The sequence below is a fragment of the Quercus robur genome, chromosome 11, assembly GCF_932294415.1.
Source record: "Quercus robur chromosome 11, dhQueRobu3.1, whole genome shotgun sequence".
Lineage (NCBI taxonomy): Eukaryota > Viridiplantae > Streptophyta > Magnoliopsida > Fagales > Fagaceae > Quercus > Quercus robur.
In genome coordinates, this window is record NC_065544.1 from 45,545,158 (window position 1) to 45,564,139 (window position 18,982).

General features: G+C 34.3%; 1 pseudogene; it reads left to right on the forward strand.

Annotated features, from left to right (window-relative positions):
* Positions 1-5,646: 5,646 nt before the first annotated feature.
* On the forward strand, positions 5,647-12,505 carry LOC126705936 (phenylcoumaran benzylic ether reductase Pyrc5-like; annotated as a pseudogene).
* Positions 12,506-18,982: the final 6,477 nt, after the last annotated feature.

Genomic DNA, 18,982 nt, shown 5'->3' on the forward strand with positions numbered 1-18,982 from the left:
CTTATTTTCAAAATTAATTTTGTGTAACCTCTCTTTCAAAAAATAAAATAAAATCGTGTATTCTCTATAAGCCTTACATTAATTAGTACAGTTACCTTATAAATTAAAATCCTTGATTATCTTAAGATTTTGACTCAAATGCTAACTGGAATTCAAGAGACGTTATAAGAGGATCTTAGGTGGTATATGGCACAAGCTTTCCAGAGTATTCATTCTCTATACTTTGTAACCATCTGATCAATAGAATAATTAAGGTACTACAGCCCTTAAACTTTTGAGATAGAAAGATACCAAACTACATTAATATAACTCTTTTTGTTAAATCATTTAATAACTTTTCATTATATTAATATCTCAGAAATTCCATAGTTACACTTGTTACAAATTTTTATTCGCCTTATTCTTAACCTTCACATCAAATGTCATGTCAATCGCAATCAAGTTACACCTGTTAAAATTCTGTCAACCTTTTAATTTGATTAATATTTGTATATACTTTACTTCTGAAACTACAATGACAACGACTTCTAACTAGCTACTTTGCTTTCTCTTCGGCCATTTGGAATGAATTGAAAGACAGAAAATGAAAGGGTTTTGTTAGACCTTGCTTGACTGAGCCCTGGAACCATTTGCTTTCTCTTCGGGTTCTTTGAATGGAGAAAACTCGGTTTTGAAGCAAATAGTTTTCCCTTTTTTAAGTTTTGGTACGTGGAAACACACTTACTTTACTTGGGACTTGAATGTCTGCAGCTTAAATATTAGGTTCTGGCTTTAGTTTTTTGCAAACCTTTTACAAGTCATAAATACTTTGAATAAGAATTCAAAGTCTGGAAACGGAAGTCTCATTCTTATTATTATACATATTTTGACCGGTGTGGAAAAAAAAAATCTGCAGCAATTTTTAACAGAGAAGAGGACTTTGGCACCTATACCATTAGAGCCTTGAACATAATTGGAAGTCTCATTCTTACTCATACAATGATCTTGTGTCTTTGTGTGAGAACAAGATTGGTAAAACACTCAAGAGAATCTATATTCCAAAGGAACAACTTCTAAAGAACGTTAAAGGTTAGTGAGAAATTTCTCTTTATAGGTTTTAGAATTTTGTTAGGGGATCGGAAAGAAAAGAATCTATGGTTTGTTTAAATGACTTGAATAGAGTATGAAATTATTTTCTATTGGTCGATGAAAAATCATGTGTGGACATGAATAGAGTATGTTATACTAGTTGCAAACTGATCACGTGATGCATGCGAATGTATAATTATACTAAGATGTGGTATAATCTAAATTTTAATGTAGATAATTTGTTCTCTCTAATAATTAAAAATTATGTAAAAGTAATTTCCATTACTCTATTTTTACAAATATATATTCTTCTAACTATTGTTATTATGCATTATATTTTTCTAATTTCTTTTGATACAAATAAAAATTTTAAGCTTCATATTTATTATTTAAATTCATATTAACTTAAGGAGATTATTATGATAGCCAAAACTTATCATATAATTACAATTTTTTTTAAAGAAAATATCATTACAATTGATATTACTCAAATAACTGATAGTACTCTTGTGGACCAAATTGGATTATAATTACAATTGAGATTATTATTTAAATTCCCATGATCAACTCCATTCTTAAGTACCGAATTGGACTGCTATAGACCAAATGAAAAGAATGGACCGAATTGGACCGGAAAGACCAAATTGGACAGAATTAGAACCAATGAACCGAATCAGACCAAAATGGAGCTACTTGGACTGAAATACACTGGTTGGACTGAAGTAGACGAAATGGACCATATAGGACCGAAAAATTTGAAGTTGACCAAAAGGATCGTAATGGACCAAATTGGATGGACTAGACTGAAGTGGACTGAATGGATCGAAGTGGATTAAAGATCACTAAACAAGACCGAATTGACTGAAGTAGACTAAATAGACCAAATGGGCTGAAATAGACCAAACTGAAACGAATAGGCAAAAGTGAACCAAATACCAATTTGTAATTAGCTAACATAACTCAAAAAATTAATAATAATTATAATAAAAAAAAGGTGATGGAATTGGTTTGTTTTTAAAGTAACATCAATCAAATTTGTTGTCACATTAATATTTTTAGCTAAATTCTTATGCATGCGTCTATGATTCTATGTGCCTATTGAAGGTTTTATTCAAGTTAAATTTGATACTATGTAGAAAAAGATGGTACGCCACAAAAAAAGTATATCAAGAAACCGCTTGCATGTAATATTCAATACAAAAAAAAAAAAAAAAAAAAAAAAAAGAGGAAAAAATATTAATTTGTTCAAGTGGCCTTTATATAGTCTTTTAATTTGTTCAAGTGACCACACATTATGATATATACTTTTTATTCTTCTGAGTTGGACTTCATTGTATCAGTACACACAAAATTTATTGTTTCTTTCTCCATAAAACACTAACTGCACTGGATAATGTATTAGAGATTGTTAGGACATATGTGATTCACTTGTTTTGGAATATATTTCACTATTTTATGTAATTGGCTAATCCTTTGACAAAATGCACTTTACTTGTATTTGGGTAGATCTAGAATGTGTTTAATACTTCAAGAAACTGTGTTTCAAGATCAAGTGTTGAAGACATACGAGTCTGTCCAAGAAACAAGCTGAAGAAGTGCTTGTCATTAAAGCTCAACAACTAGCTATCCATCGAGCTTAAGAAGCTGTTCCAGTCCTGTGGCTCAATAGCTGCTCGACAGCATCTCGACAAACAGGTATTTGTCAAGATTTATGAAAAACAGAATTCTAGTTCTGTTTTGACTCCAATCCGGTTTTATGTGTTTATGTTTTCTTTTTTCACAACTCTAGACATATAAAAGGATTATTTTAAGGGCCGTCAAAGTGTTTACAAGTTGCGTAAGTGTTGAGCAAAGTTTGTTCAAGCAAATTGTGATCAAAGACAAAATTTGCCCTAGTTCATCGTTCTTGAAGAAGTTGCTGTGTTTGTGCACTGTAGGGTTTTGTGACCAAGTATCTTCTTGATCTTCATCGTTGGGATGAGTTAAAGAACTTTGCAGCCAACAACCTTCTCTAGTTGGTGATTGAAGTTGCGTACTGAGATTCGCATAATTGGTTAGTCATGTACTTGGGAGCCGTGCATCGAAAGGAGAAATTGTCACTACAAAACAAGTCCAATTGGGTATTGGGGTAAGAGTTCAACTGCAGGTTGGTATAAGGTACTTGGATTCCTTTACTTGTAACTGTTTGTTATGATAATAGTGGAATTTCGGGAGTGATGACTTGAAAATCACCCGGTGGGGTTTTTGCCGTGTAGGTTTTCCTCATTCGTAAACAAATCACCCTGTCAAATTTATTTTCCGCTACATACTTAGTTTATTGATGATTTGTTTGTGCTACCACGTGTTTGCATGTTAATTAACTTAATTAATTCACTTGGCTAAATTAATTGGTTAATTTATCACAAGAGGTCAATACGTTTTTGGCCTATCAGAGATGCTTCAGGTAATGAATAAAAATTGCACTGATATATATGAGCTTTAGATTAGTGACTGGTTCACTATGCATGTGATTTGAATATAAAAGGTTTCCAAAGTTTGCACCAAATTACTTCAAACCTACCATCTCCACAAATACCTTCACTTCTTATTCAATCTTCGTTTTTGTTTCGGTATTATATCTGCATTATTGTCTAAATAACATTTGGCTCATAAATGTTTCTTTACTAAGCAACTTTGTTTACCATAAAACATGTTATGCCTTGTAACTTTTGCAAAAAAAATGCAACTTGACTCCAAGCAACCACTTTATCAACTACACGTCTAAACCCAAATTGATAGGATTATCTAAGATGACAGTAGGAGCAGTTCTTTTTTTTTCTTTTTCTTTTTCTTTTTTAAAGATTTTAAATATGACTTGTTTCACATCAAATGGTCTTGTTAGAGTTTCGGGAATAATTAAGGATGAAATTAGGTTGCTTATAAAAGTTATAAGACCAAATTGAATTTTATCTACCAGTTAAAGGATCAATATAATAATTTGACAAAATAAGTTGGCTAATTTTTTCCTCTTTTTTCTTAAGGGTTTTTTTCCCCAAATAAAAATAATCTTTGACTAGAAGAGAGAGAAAATAATATTAATTTAAAAGATTGTACCTAAAGTAGAGTTCTAAGTAACCGCAATTTCTGCCACAAGTTTGATGTAGGCATGTAGTAGATTCAATTGTGAGTTGTTATCTATCATTTTTGTAAGGATCCATCACTTACAATCCGCCATGTCAAACTTGTAACAAAAGTTACATCCGCGAATTTGCACAATAAATTTAGCTAATAAACTAAGAAAAATGTGAAATCTCGAAAATGTGTTAAAACACAAGAGCTTGTTTAGACCCCTAATTAAAAGATTACGGCTAGATTGCTTTTACTCTAACTTATCTAAGTGTGGAATAAGAGTAAATGAAGTACAATATACCCATAAAACTACTCTAGTGCATAAGCATGAACAACAATAATTAAAAGTAAAGCACAAGAATAAGGGAAGAGAGAATGCAAACACAAGATAACACGCTGATGTGTTATTGAAGAGGAAACTGAAGAACTTGGTGAAAAACCTCTCCGCCACCCTCCAAGCAGTAATCAATCTACTAGATAATCAGTTGGGATACATGAGTTAGCAAGAAACCCTCTAAGCCTAATTTACCCGATGTATCTAAGCCCTCCAAGCTCCTACTCCAACAAGGCTTCTCGAAATCGTGTCTTGTCTAGCTTTCCGGATCCCGCAATACACCCGATTGCATCCGCCAAGCCTCATCGGCTTCTTGTGGCAATTTCCCAAAGCTTCTCAAGCTTCAAAATACTCTCTACACTTTGAAAAGTTGTGAGTTGTGTTTAGGTATAAATCTCCTCTCAAGATATGACAATGGGAGAGGGAATGAGAGAAGAGGCTACAATGATTTCTCACTAAGGATGAGTAGCTCTCTCTCTAAAAGATGGGTGTGTGTATTGTAGAAAATCTATATAGGGTTTTACTCTCTGAAAGGCCTCCTCTACATTTATGGGTAATGAGGGTATATATAGTATGGGTGACGGGTAAGAATGTCACACATAAAAAAACCTCCAAGCAGAATGTTTCGCGACTACCTTGCAGGAAGGCCTTACCCGCGAGACACTCACGAAAAGAACAGCCTGGTACGAATCTTCAGCTTCTAATCATGTGCTCCTCACATGGCTTTTTCGCGGGTTAGCTTCTCACGAAATCCGTTGATTCTTCATTTTATGCTTGATTCTTCACCAACTTAATACTAAACCCAATACAATAAAATCTCACAAAATACAAAGAACAAAATTAAAGCAATTACAACACCTTTTGTCATGGAATGAAGCCAACACAAAACATAGTTGTAAATCACAACTTTACAAAAAGCTTAGTCAATCCCCAACAAACCTATGACTATCATAATCACAAGGTAATTTCCCTCATTGAGAAGCAGAAACGGTCATAACTCAAAACACAAAACTCTCCAACTATAATATAAAGCAGCACCTTCTTAGTTCAATCCTCTCAAAGTCTTCTTACTACTGAGAATCCCTATGATATTGTCTGCAATTTAATATTATTAAAGTGGGTTCCAAACAATTCCAATGGCTGCAAAAAGCAAGATCTTGGTCATTGGAGGAACTGGGTACATTGGAAAATTCATAGTTGAAGCCAGTGCTGAGGCTGGCCATCCTACTTTTGTTCTTGTCCGAGAATGCTCCCTCTCTAACCATGCTAAATCCAAAATCATCCACCATTTAATCACCTTAGGAGCCTTCTTTGTCTTTGTACGTAAGCTTCAACATCTTTCATACATTTTCACTGTTATTACTTACGTTTATAGTAATATAAGACCACATTCTTGTGGTGGAGGCGATGATTACTTATTATCTCTAGAACCCCATATGATTGCAATCCAAAAATAGTATTAATGTTGGTTTTAGTTGACTCAACTGTCAAATCTTTTGTCATAGAATAATGAATGAATTGGGTTCCAAATCCAATCCTGCCCTTAATTATGAAAAGAAATGCCTTCTTTACTAATCATGACATGGTAGGATTTTTTTTTTTTTTTTCTCTATAATTACAATGGAGGAGATCAATTTTGAACTTTGGATTTCTTTATTGGAAACATAGTCGGTTTAAATAATAATAATAATAATAATAATAAGTGAGTGAGACTCGTGCTACAAATCATTTGGTTAATGTTGCTATGGTGTTACATATGTTTAATAGAGATTTGTATGATCATGGGAGTTTGGTGAGGGCAATAAAGGAGGCGTGGATGTGGTGATTTCTGCGATTGGTCACCATAATTTGGCCGATCAAGATAAGATCATTGCTGCTATTAAAGAAGCTAGTAATGTTAAGGTAATATGAGTAATAACCCTTCCTTGCTTTTAGATAAAAATTTCTTTTCTAATTGTTATTTTAATTGTTAGGTTCTAAAACTTTAGGAAGTAATGTATTAGAACTTCAATGTTTATTATGTTGGCAAACCATGATCAAAATATAGAGTCTAGGTTTAGGCTTGCTCAAAGTGTGGTTTAATGTAAAATTGGAATCGAGTAATTGCAGGAATTACTATTCAAAATCTGCAAAGCTTGATCAATTGAAAATTAGGTTCGATCGATTGAACCTCGTGGATTAGTAATTTTTTGCAGAATTATTAAACCAACCCAATCTTGTATGACGTGTAGGGTTTTGCGTTTCACTCCAAGTATAAAAGGAAAAATCCTAGCTATGTTTTAGAAGTCTTTTGTTGAGTTGTGTATTGAATCTTTTTGTGAGATCTAAGAGGTGTTTACCTTCATACATACACATAGAGTTATCAAGATCAAGATTCACGTCAAGAACTTGATGATTTCTTTAGTTGCTACATAAAGAACTATAAAGAAGATCTGAAACCTTTGAGTAGAGTCTCAAAGTTACAAGTAGAAGAACTTGTGGTTGTTGCAGATCAAAGAAAAAAGTAGTCCGTAGACTCGGAGCTGTCATGTGGTCGTGATAGTAAGTTTTATACTCGAGATAGCAATATGATGTTAGTAGTCTAAGTCTTATTGTACAAACTTCAATTCTTTCATAGTAGATCTGTTTTTACCTTGAGAATAATTAAGTTAAATTATCCCCAGGTTTTTTACCCGATAGGTTTTCCTGGGTCATCAGATTTTTGTGTTCTTTATTTTTCCGCATTATATCTGTTATACAAATATTAGTCTAATCTAGATCTAATTAATAAACTTGGCTTAATATTAGGTTAAACATATTGTGTTAAGGGGTCTAAAAACTAACATTAATTTCATTCCTAAACTATGAGTTCCAGCTAACTCAATTGGTAAAATTTCTGATAGTTGTATAAGAGATCTAGAGTTCAATCCCCAAATTGTGCATCATTCAAACTCTATCGTCTTATATTAATAGTAAGATATTACTGGATATGTAAAGTAATTTTACGAAAAAATCTCTGGATCTCTAAAAGAAAAGTGGGGGCAAGAGTAACATTGAACTGTTTTAAAAATTTCAAGAACTAGATTTACATAAGTGGTAGTTTAGGGACAATAGTTTAGGTCCGAAAATGAACTTTGCCACGTAATTCATGGATAAAAATAGTGATTTGTCCATTCTTTACCTCCATAATTTTTTTTTCAATTTTTTTTCTAGTATCTAATTTTGCATATGTATTGACCAAAGAATAGAAAAATTGAACTCTAAGAACTCTCTAAGAATTAATTTACTGCTTTAAGAACTCTGAATACATTGTTAATGAAAAGATGAATAATAATTCCTGACATAAAAATAAAGTAAAAAAAAAATGTGGATTTTGATTTTAGAGTTCTAGTGATTATATATTTGGTATTTGGTATTTGGTTGTTATTTTCTTCTCTTGGTGATGAATCTTTTAGGCAGTGATACTAGTCTTTACCACATAGTAGACAATGTGTTGCATTCTATTAACCTTTTTCATACATATTCAAATACAACCCAACAATACAGCCATGTGTTGAGTTTCTAATGGAGGATCAGGCACTCTGTTTAATTAACTATTAAAAGAAAAAGAAGGGCATCATTTTAGTAATTTATTATTAAGCAGAATTGTAAAGTTGAATTTATTCAATTATGTGTTTGTTTAATTTCGTGCCAAATTTTCTTGTAATTCAGCATTTAGAAACCATGTATTTAGGTGGGAATAATGTAAGGGTTGTGTGAGAGAGAGTGTGAAGAATTGATCAAGTGTGTGCATCAAGAGGCTTCTCACAATTGGACCTCGCGACTGACTCGCGAGTGGTGACTCGCCAGAATCTAGCACATGTGTGAAGCATGCAAGAAGTTGAAGGGTCAGGACAATTGGATCACTACAAGATAAAAAGTACAGTCTGACCATTCTGTTATCTGGCGACTGGAATTCGCGACTTGTCCCAATCGTGAGTGACTCGCCAGTGCACCCTGTTTTGCAGAAAAATGAATTTTCACATTCCTTATCATACCCTACTATAAATACCCTTGTACCCATGAAATGTTGAGAGCTTCCAAAGAGAATTTTGAGAGATAAACTGTAAGGTTGAATTTAATCAACCATATGTTGACTTTATTCCGTGACAAATTTGCTTGTAATACAGCACTTAGAAATCCTGTATTTAGGTGGGAATCATGTAAGGGTAGTGTGTGAGAGAGTGTGAAGAAATACTTAAGACTGTGCAGTGAAATAGGGACTCGCAGCTGAATCTCGCGAGAGGCTTGCGGCTTGCAAGCCGCCAAAAGTTGCACACGCGTAGAGTATGCAGAGGAGCTGAACAGTCATGCCAGCTGGAGCACTATAGGACAAAAATCCAAACTGGTCATTCAGTTAGCTCGCAGCTTGAACTCGCGACTCAGTCAAGTCGCGAGGTCAAGTCGCCAGCCAACCCTGTTTTGGAAAAACTGACTCTTCGCATTCCATTCTCACACCAGTATAAATACCTCTCATTCCCACAAAATATGTGTGGCTATTCAGAAAGAAAAACCCTAAGAGAGGTTTCTTCAAAACACCCACCCAATTAGAGAGAGCTACTCATTCTTAGAGAGAGCTACTCATTCTTAGAGAGAAATCTTTGTAGTCTCTTCTCATTCTCTCTCTCATTGTCATACCTATTCAGAGGAGATTTCTATCCAAACACTACCCACACCCATTTAGAGTATTGAGTGTTTTTGGAGTTTTGGGAAGCATTGGAAGATGCCAAGGATGGCGAATGCTATGGATTATAGTGGAATCTGGTAAGTTAGAAAAGAAAAAGGTTCGGCGTAACCTTGTTGGAGTAAGAAACTTGAAGGGCTTAGGTACATCGGGTAAATTAGGCTTGGAGGGTCTATTACTGTTCATGTATCCCAACTACATTTTCTAGTGGATTACTTACCGCTTGGAGGGCGGCGGAGAGGTTTTACGCCGAGGGCTTTGGTTTCCTCTTCGATAACACATCGTGTGTTGTCCGTGTGTTTGCCTCTTCCTTCCCTTTTATCTTTTCCTTTTATTATCTGTTGTGGATTGTGATTTTAATTGGCTTAGATTGTTTACCAATTCTGTTTATAGCTTTTATTCATTTTCCGCACACTAGTTGTTTGTCATAAAACTTGAATTGGTTAATTTGTAATTGGGGGTCTAAACATTCAAGGGTGTTTTATACACTATTTGAACTTTCATAAACCCTAAAGAACAACAAGATTGATTCATTCACAATCTTATACCTTTGACTCTCCAAATTCCTCTACTCTCACCCTCTCCATTATCATACCCTTGAGAGGATCTTTAGCCAAATCCTTACCTCACCATATTCATATCAATGAGAAGGTTCCTGGTGTTTGGGAAGCGATTCAAGAGAGAACCAATTCATTTTGGTTGATGTAATGGGCTTATTGTGGGATCCGGTAAGCTATAGAAGACAAGGTTAGGCGTAACCTTGTTGAAGCAAGAAGCTTGGAGAGCTTAAGTGCATCGGGTAGATTAGGCTTAAAGGGTCTATTGCTATTTATGTATTCCAACTGATTTTCTAGTAGATCATTTTACCGCTTGGAGGGCGGCGGAGAGGTTTTTTGCCTAGTTCTTCGATTTCCTTTTCAATAACACGTGCTAATGTTATCTTGCGTTTTCTTCTCTCTAACCCTTACTCTTTGCTTTTAATTACTACCGTGTTGTGATTAAATTTTGGCTTGGAGTAGTTTGCAATATTTGGGTATGGCTTATATTTATCATTCCGCACTTATATTGTTTGAGTATAAGTTTGTGTTGGTTATTTTGTAATTGGGGTCTAAACATTCACTATTGTTTTACACACTAAATGAGCTTTCAAAAATTGTAAGGACTAGTAAGATTCATGTATGATTAAATAAGAAAGAAAGAAAGAAAGTTGGACTGATCTTATGTAAAGCATAAATTTTAGAGCTTTTTTATTCCTCATGTTAGTTTTTTTTTTTTTTTTTTTTCTTTGAGCATGATCCTATTATGAGAATTTTTTTTCCTATAATGTAATATTTTCCCATTTGAGCCATTAACTGACTGTGCAATGATTATACATTGTTGTATTATGGTTCCAAAACCAATAGACTTTTTCTTATGTACTATGAATTTCTATTGATGTGCTAACCTGACTAAATGAATAGAATTGGAAGTCTTTGAATTACATGGTTTATTGTGAAAATGCTTTTCATTGTCAGAGATTCTTTCCTTCAGAGTTTGCAAACGAAGCAAAGCGTTGCCAAGCAGTTGAACCTATGAAAACAGTATCTGCCATTAAGTCTAAAATTCATCAAATGATTGCAGCTGAGAAAATTCCTTACACCATTGTGTGTTCCAACTGTTTTTCTGGCTTCCACCTCCCCACTTTGGCACAAACTGGAGCCTCAGGACCCCCCAGAGAAAGTCATTATCTTAGGGGATGGAAATCCAAAAGGTACAAGAACATTTTTCATTCATAATGCTATTATGAAATTAAATTAACTTCTTCATGGGTTTTCTTCATACTTGTCATTTGATCACAATAGTTTCAAGAGATTCCTGGAAAGGACATGGAACACACGTAATAATGTTTACTTTTGATTCACATTGTTTTCCCAAAATCTAATCCTACTTGACTAAAGGACTTCACAAGATTTAATTTTTGAACTGCAATATGGACAAAATTGACTGCTCAAAGACTCTGTCTTAACGCGAAGCAACTGGAGTACAAATTAGTATAGACGTGAAGCAATTGGCAGGCATCCTCATTGCCTAAGTTGCTCATACTTTTCAATGCAGGCCCCCACTTTGTATATGGATAAAGTTGAAAATGTATTGTATATTTAACAAAATGGAAAGCGAATGACAAGGCTTTTTTTTTTCTTTTTTTTTCCTTTAATTAAAAAAATCTGCAGCAATTTTTAACAGAGAAGAGGACATTGGCACTTATACTATCAGAGTTGCGGATGATCCAAGAACCTTGAACAAAACTCTCTACATCAGACCTCCTGGAAACATCTGCTCATTCAATGATCTTGTGTCTTTGTGGGAGAAGAAGATTGGTAAAACCCTCAAGAGAATCTATCTTCCAGAGGAACAACTTCTAAAGAACATTAAAGGTTAGTGAGAAGTATCTCTTCATAAATTTTAGGATTTATAAGGGGAAAGAAAAGAATCTATGGTTCATTTTGAAAAAAAGTACTTAAAAATGAGGATTTGGATTTCAAGTTTTAGTTTATATGACTTGAATAGGGGTATGAAATAGCAAATTATTTTTTATTGATGAAAACTTATGAATGGACTTGAGCTTCAGTAATATGTGGATTTGATGATTAGGTGTAAGAAGTCATTTCAAATCTATTGCAAGTGTTTTTGTTTGAGAAAAATCTCCAAAACCTAAATCATAATCTGTTCTTTAATTTATATCAAGCAATTTAGACTAAAAATTGTTCTTCAAATCGTCAAATCTAAAGGCAATCCTAATGATTTTGGGAATGAATACGAGGCATGTGTAATTTGGTTCTTGGAGTTTCAAAATTACCAATAAGTTTCTTTGATGTTCAGCAACATTAATTCTCAGTTGAATTGCTTGAACTTGAAAGCGATTGAAGTATATTTAATTGACTAAATGCTGGCAAGGGTGCAAGTGTTTTAACATTGGTTTGTTTATTTTGTTGTTCTTACAGAAGCCTTACCTCCAATTAATGTGTACTTCGCAGTTTATCACTCTATCTTTGTGAAGGGAGATCCAACCAACTTTGAAATTGAGCCATCATTTGGAGTGGAAGCCGCACAGCTTTATCCCGATGTAAAATACACTCCCGTGGATGAGTTTCTCAATCATTTTGTCTAAGAGCCAAACTTTGCTATTGTTAATCTTCTAAATCGAGTTTCACCATCTTATTGGATAATTAAGTAGGTTCTGTCTAGCTGGGAGAGATGTAGAAGATAGTTGCTGCTGTCTCAGGTTGTGTGATTGAAAGTTGGTGCTTGCCTCTTTGAGTGCCTACTTTGGTTGATTCTGTGAAAGTGTTGGGTTAGTATGTTAAAATAATCCTAATGGAAATCAATGAATATTGCCTCCTTTCACTTCTTTAGATCCTGGTTTCCGTGTTGCTTGGCGGCTTGGCACATGTTTGTGCCAGTCTTGAGCTGCCATAAGTCCATAACACTTTTGACTATATGCATTTAATAAGTACAGGACCTAAAATTGACTTGAAATGTTAGCCTAAGATTGATCAGACTCTCATGGATGACAGCAACTGAAGGCATGCTGTTGAGAAAGTTATAGACTAGACCAAGTTATCAGGCCAATTTTAAGATGACTAAAAACAGCCATTATTTATGCCTTGTTTAATTAAGACAATAAGATGATTTGGAAACTGGTAAAAAATTTATCAAAATCTATGAAACCACTAGAGTAACCTTTCAGGTGAATTAGCAATATATCACCACTGTTCTGGAAGTATCAAGGTGCTGTTCTAAAAAATTTGTACATAGTTTGGAAAAGTTAAAAAATGGTTTTTCTTCGTCAATAGCCTTGTAGTTCTGGCATTGGCATTCCCTCATTAAAGAAGAGGTTTGGGATTGGACCACTACAGGATTTTTAGAAGTGAGGGATAAAATCACAAATTAAAAAATCAGTTAGGCAATCTACCTTTAAATTTAATGGCAAAGGCGTCCGTAAAGCACAAGATGATGCAAAAATGTCTCAGTAATACAAACTAGAACATGTCAAACAAAAATCAAGTACGTGGCTATAGGAGTCCAGCAAAAAACATTGTGACCCTGAGGCTTTTGCCCAACAACTGTTGGCTAGTATATAAGAATATTGTTAACCAATTATATGGCCAGTTCCAAACAGTGAAAACTAGCAACCAGAAATGAAGATACAAATTGAAAAAAGTTGACAGCATAAATTCAAGGAAATTATAGAAATATACAAACAAAAAGTCTCAATACATGTATTAAAGATGCTAATGTTATCACTAGAAAAATGCTAATAGTATGCATAACCAAAACAAATATGGAATAAAAATAAGAAGAGAATGAGGGGCATATACATATCCCATCAGCTGCCTTCTCAGTTTATACAAAAATGTATTGCTTCTTTCTCTATAAGATCCTAACTGCACTAGAAGATGTATTAGAAATGCTTTGCGTAATCAACAAATTGAACTGATATATTTATGAGCTTTAGATTTTTGACTGTCCTCACTGGCTCATTATGCATTTGATCTGAATATAACAGGTTTCCAAATTTTGCACCAAATTACTGCTACCCCTACCACCTCAACAAATACCTTCACTTCTTATTCTTTCTTTTTTGTATCAGTATTATATCTGCATTAACATTTGGCTTGTGAATGTACTGTTTCTTTACTACTCAAATTTTTGTAGCATAAAACATGCCATGCCTTGAAATTGTTGTATGTGTTAGGTTCTAAATGTTTAGAAAAATTGGCAAATCGTGAACACAAACTTGTCTAGATATAGATCTTAGAGTCTATAGGTTTTATTAGACAATGCACAAGGTGATTCAAGTCAAGATTCAAGAACATACAAGCTGCAGAAAGAAGACTTCATATTTTGCCTGGTTCGATCGATCGAAGAACAGGCTCGATCAATCGAAAATCGTATCTGCAGAATTTTAAGTCGGCCCAAACAGCAGCTTAAGCCCATTAAGGATTAGGGTTTCGGATCTACTTCTCCCACTATATAAAGGAAACCCTAAGCCACGTTTTTGAGACTGAAGCAAGAGAGATTACAGTGCCTCTTGTACCTCTTTTGGTTTTAGGGTTTTGTACCCAAACCTCTCTAAAGTCTTGGTTACTTGAGAGTTGTATTGTTGCTCATATTTTCTGTTTTGTGTAAATCTCTTATGAGATCTAGAGAAGTTTTCTTTTACACAAAACTTAGGGTTTTCAAGGAGGAGATGTTATCTACACCTTGATGATCAACTCAGTTACTGCCATTAAAGCTTAAAGAAACACAAGCGGGTGTGCTTGTATCTGATGGTGAATCCAAGAAAGAAGGAGTCCGTGGATTCGGAGCTTGCACGTGGTCGTGTCAGTAAGTTCTACTGGTTGGTAGCAATAAGAAGTCGAGCGTGGGGGCTTGTAAGTCTTATTGTATGAACTTCGATTCTTTCAAGATAGTGGATTCAAGTTTACCTTGAGAATAGCTAGATCAAATCCTCCTCAAGTTTTTACCGGTTTGGTTTCCTAGGTGATCATATCTGTGTATTATTTATCTTTCCGCTGTTTTGCATGATATGATTGTTTTGATTGTGATAACCTAGTATTTGTTAAATTGGACTAAGTAACAACTTGGCTAATTACCTAGGTTAATCCAATTGTGTTTTTAAGGGGTCTAAAAACTAACAGTATGCAATATTCACTTGACTAGCAATTTAGCAAGACCAGTTTATCAACTACACTTATAAACACAAAACACAAATTGATATATGGTTGTCTCTATTTTATATTGTCTTTAGGGTAAATCACTATTTTGGTCCTTAACATTTATACTCGTTAATTTTGTTCCTAATGTTTCAAATGTGTCAAATGTGGAGCTACTCTGTCCTGCAGAGACTCACTGGATCTTGCCAAAAGTGGTCAAGATCTTATTGGAACAGCAGCATACAGTGGAGAATGACAGAGATTGGAGAAGGTAGAAGTGATTTGTTAGTTGGATTAGGCTCGTCAGCATGCATTAAAACCACATCGTGTTGATCTGAGGTGGCACTTAATGGCCACCTCAACAACTGAGATTAACGAAAGGGAACAAATTCAAACTATAACTGAGATCGAGTCAAAATTTTGAAACTTTAGGTGGCAAAAGAAAATTACCACAAAGGTTATAATTTACAATTTTATAAAATTTAACATGAAATTTGGTATTCATATTAAAGAAAAAATAAAAAGCAATCAAACGTTGCAATTTTAAAATTAAGAATTATACAAACTCTAACTTGATTCTAATTTGTATAGACATTGTTGATCTCATCTATATAATATCTAAAGTTGAGTCGTAGTAGTTATTGTTAGTATATTTTTGTTGAGTCACATTAGCATAGCATTTTGGTTCATTCGGTCCACTTCGGTGATGCTTTGGAAAAGGAGTTTGTGTAGAAAAATGGGCCACTTCATTGACAGTTATATCACATTCTTGACTTAATGTTGGTAAATTCTTGATAAAATTACATTTTTCATATCTAATTAAAGTCTTATATATTTTTTTTCTAATATAAGTGATGAAGTTACTTATATTTTCTTTTTTTTTTTAGGTTATTTAAGATGTATAGAGAATGAACCATTTACAAGGAGTACTAGAAACAAATTCTAATCACACATTACATTATTTACAAAACATTTCACCTTGTATAATAATTGAATGTAAAATGTATTATGTTTTCTTGAAATTTTAAAAAAAAAAATTTTAAAACAATTTCAAATAATAAATATAGATAGCCTAATTTAGAAAATCTAATATATTAATTGTATAAACTATATTTTATTAGAAAATGATTACATCATTTTAAAAAAGGTTTTGGACTAATACTTATAAATCTTATTTATTATTTTCATTTTTTAATTAACCAAAAAACAAATTGTCAAATTTTTCCATGCATCGCATAGGTTCTACGACTAGTCCATATTACTTAACTAGCTAAAGGATTAAATCACATGCATATAATTTGAAACTATTTCCAAAATGTTTATAGTTATATTATTTTTAATAATTTGAATAACTATATTATGTTTAATAGTATACTCTCCCTGATATTTTTCCCCTCTCCTCAATGACATGACATGAATACAATTTGAAACTAATTCCCTAAATATTAATAACATCATATAGCATAGAGTGACCATTAAAAAAATCCCATAAAATAATTTAAGAAAAATTATAGCGTGCATGCCCATCATGGATCATGCAATTCATCACCTAGTAAGATGAAATATATTAGGATATACGTACTATTTCTTCGAAGCTAGGACAAAAATAACACATGGATTCACTCTGAGAGAGAGAGAGAGAGAGAGAGATCTCATCATGAACTCCATAAAATTATTTCTAATACATATGTTTGTAGCAAATAACAGGATGAATACAAAGAATATAAAAACAACATAAAGTGAAAAGAATGGCTGTTAGCCGTGTTTGTTTCCATTTCTTATTTGATTAATGTTAATTTTAATGGGTTTTATTTCATCTGTTTCTACACCATGAGCGGGGAACCATGACTTCAAGGTGACTTGGGAAACCCCTTTGGTCGATTTGAAGAGGGGTTAATTAGGCGAAGGGATGTGGGTGGGTGGATTAGGTTTAGATGGAGTAACCGGACCCTTTGCTAGTGAGCTTTTGAAAAGAGCCATATTGTGGCCTCCAAAGGCCTTTTGGTTAATTGTTGAAGATGGAATGTGGGTGCCTGGATTTGGTACAGATGGTCGAGTTGGACCCCTCTGTAATGAGCCTTGTAATGAAAACTTGTTGTCATGACTCACAAAAGCCTTTTGGCCAAATGTTGAAGCTGGAATATGGGTGCCTGGATTTGGTGCAGATGGTGGTGTTGGACCCCTTTGTAATGAGCCTTGTAATGAAACCATGCTGTCATGACTCATAAAGGCCTTTTGGCCAAATGTTGAAGCTGGAATGTGGGTGCCTGGATTTGGTACAGATGGTCGAGTTGGACCCCTCTGTAATGAGCCTTGTAATGAAAGCTTATTGTCATGACTCACAAAGGCCTTTTGGCCAAATGTTGAAACTGGAATGTGGGTGCCTGGATTTGGTGCAGATGGTGGTGTTGGACCCCTTTGTAATGAGCCTTGTAATGAAACCATGTTGTCATGACTCATAAAGGCCTTTTGGCCAAATGTTGAAGCTGGAATGTGGGTGCCTGGATTTGGTACAGATGGTCGAGTTGGACCCCTCTGCAATGAGCCTTGTAATGAAAACTTGTTGTCATGACTCACAAAGGCCTTTTGGCCAAATGTTGAAGCTGGAATGTGGGTGCCTAGATTTGGTGCAGATGGTGGTGTTGGACTCCTTTGTAATGAGCCTTGTAATGAAACCATGCTGTCATGACTCACAAAGGCCTTTTGGCCAAATGTTGAAGCTGGAATGTGGGTGCCTGGATTTGGTACAGATGGCCGAGTTGGACCCCTCTGTAATGAGCCTTGTAATGAAAACTTGTTGTCATGACTCACAAAGGCCTTTTGGCCAAATGTTGAAGCTGGAATGTGGGTGCCTGGATTTGGTGCAGATGGTGGGGTTGGACCTCTCTGTAATGAGCCTTGTAATAAACCTATGTTGTCATGACACACAAATGCCTTTTGATCAATTGTTGAAGCATGATTGTGGGTGCTTGGATTGGCCTCAAATGGTGGGGTTAGACCCTTTTGTAGTGAGCCTTGTATGGAATCCAAATAGTAACCCACAAAGGCTCTTTGGTTATTAATTGTTGAAGCAGGAATGTGGGTGTTTGGATTTGGTGCAGATGGTGTGACTGGACCCTTTGCTAGTGAGCCTTGTAAAGAAGCAACATTGTAACCCACAGAAGCCCTTTGGTTGATTGAATATTTGTTCATCAATTCTTGTTCTCCTCCATGCAAGATTCTGCCAGCATCATTTGCATGCATGCTCATAAGAAAAAGCAATGTCATGACTACAGGAAACACCTTTAGATATCCCATCTTGTTGTGTAAGCTAAGATGGAAGTTTACAATTTGATGAAGATTGATGAATATGAGGATGAGATGGGTTACATTTATATGCATCAACTTGTATGACTTGGAACAATATGAGTTTCTAACCATTTTACTTTTGACTCTCTTTGCTAAGAAATGAAAGTTGAATGGGTCAGAAATTAAGGAGGAAACTGCTGTTTGCTTTGAATTATGAAGTCTCCAGATTTCACGTACGTGCGTGAAGAAGTCATGCAATGAGTAGTTTTATGGTAATAGCATCAACTTTTAGACTTGATAATTTTTTCTTTTATTTTTATTGAATTTATTAAAATATATAATTATTTATACATTTATTTTATAAGTTTTTTCATAAAACCGTGTAACGCATGGGCCTATAATTAGTATTATAAATTTTTATTCTTATTTATTCTTAACATTCACCTCAAATTTCGTGTTAATCACGATCAAGTTACATATGTTAAAAGTCTTTGAAAACCTTTTAATTGGATTAATATATACTTCGCTGCTGAAACTACAATTACAACTTCTTCTAACTACTTTGCTTTCTCCTTGGGCGTTTTGAATGGATTGAAAGTTATTCTTAACATTCACCTCAAATTTCGTGTTAATCACGATCAAGTTTCATCTGTTAAAAGTCTTTGAAAACCTTTTAATTGGATTAATATATACTTCGCTGCTAAAACTCCAATTACAACTTCTTCTAACTACTTTGCTTTCTCTTTGGGCGTTTTCAATGGATTGAAAGACAGAAAATGAAAAAGG